This window comes from Nematolebias whitei, unplaced genomic scaffold, assembly GCF_014905685.2.
Source record: "Nematolebias whitei isolate Nwh7 unplaced genomic scaffold, NemWhi1 Nwh_scaf_12585, whole genome shotgun sequence".
NCBI lineage: Eukaryota > Metazoa > Chordata > Actinopteri > Cyprinodontiformes > Rivulidae > Nematolebias > Nematolebias whitei.
Genome location: NW_023631130.1, coordinates 1 through 1,573, shown reverse-complemented (window position 1 = coordinate 1,573; position 1,573 = coordinate 1). Strand labels below are relative to the sequence as shown.

Sequence of the window (1,573 nt, the reverse complement as noted above, 5' to 3'; positions counted from 1 at the left end):
AACTACCGTGTTTCCTCAGGATTGACCCCAAGGGGAGCAGATACAATGAGAACAGAAGGGATCCAAGAATGGAGCCTTGTGGGACCCCACAGGAAAGAGGGACAGAAGCAGAAAAATGATTGTCAAAGTTAACACAGAAACTCCTGTCACCCAGATACGAACGGAACCATTCAAGCACCACCCCTGTAATCCCAACCCAGTGTTCTAGCCGTGACATAAGGATGCTGTGATCAACAGTGTCAAATGCAGCGGTAAGGTCGAGGAGTACCAGGATCACAGACTGACCAGAGTCATTTGCTAGCAGAATGTCATTACAGACCCTTACTAAAGCTGTCTCTGTGCTGTGCAGTTGTTTAAATCCTGACTGAAAAATCTCAAAAATTCCATTCAAAAACTTGGTTAGTTGACTAAAAACTATTTTCTCCAAGATTTTAGAAAGAAATGGAAGTTTTGAGATTGGCCTGAAGTTTGAAACCGTGGACAGAAAAAAAGAACAAAACAGTGCGACACTCTTCTTTGACTTGCCTGCAAACTCTCAGTGAACTCTTCCCTGACGAAGAGCGTTACACTCATTTGTTGTTTTGTGAAATCCATTACACCTAAATCCTAACAGATATTTGCCAACATTACCAAACTGAAACATATTTGATTAAATAATTGAAAATGAAAGCATTTGCCCTGTGAGATGCTTGAACTCACGACCTTCAGATTATGAGACTGACGCGCTGCCTACTGCGCCAACGAGTCTACAAAAACAGTGTCATGGCTATAAGCAGGACCAAATATTTGACTGAACAAAAAATAGTTGTTCTGAATGTGTCACATACAGAAATATATCTTTTCCATAGTTCTTTGATAAAGGATAGGCTTACACTTCACACATCACTTGTTTACACAAACAGGTGATGAAGTGGCTGGGAACAAAGTACTTGCAGGCAAGATTTCTACTACTGTCACAGACACCGTGCAATACCTCATCTTTTTTATGAACAAGTGTTAACTGATAACACATTCACAAGTACATCACAATTACAGTTAGTGATCCTAAACTTTGTAATGCTTAATTGGGGGGTGGGAGAGACTCATATCTGAAAAGTTTGTTCGCCCAACGTGGGGCTCGAACCCACGACCCTGAGATTAAGAGTCTCATGCTCTACCGACTGAGCTAGCCGGGCTTGCCACATTTTCAGCAGGGTTCATTTTTACACTCAGACAACCTCACCATACGCTGTTTCCACATAATCTACATATTTACAGCACAAACAAACACTAGAAGTAACCAAAAATGCAACCTTAAGCACTTTTAAGGACTTGTGTTGGGTGCCAATTGTAGTTTACGTATAAATACATGGACTAGTTTTTCAAGGTCAGATCTGGACAGAACGGACTTAAGCTTTGCTATTTGCCTTAGCTGAAAGAAGCTTTTTTGTAGAACAGAGTTGATCTGTTTATTAAACTTAAAGTCCGAGTCGAACACTACCCAGAGATTGGTAACCGACTGCTTTAGATGAGGCTGAAGGGAGTGCAGGTTTACAGGATCAGTGACAGTGGTAGAGCTTGGGTTAAACACAAT

At 41.2% G+C, this 1,573-nt stretch overlaps 1 non-coding gene across 1 annotated transcript; it reads right to left on the bottom strand.

Annotated features, from left to right (window-relative positions):
* Positions 1-1,102: 1,102 nt before the first annotated feature.
* On the bottom strand, positions 1,103-1,175 carry trnak-cuu. The gene has a single exon. It is a non-coding gene; the product is annotated as a tRNA-Lys (tRNA).
* Positions 1,176-1,573: the final 398 nt, after the last annotated feature.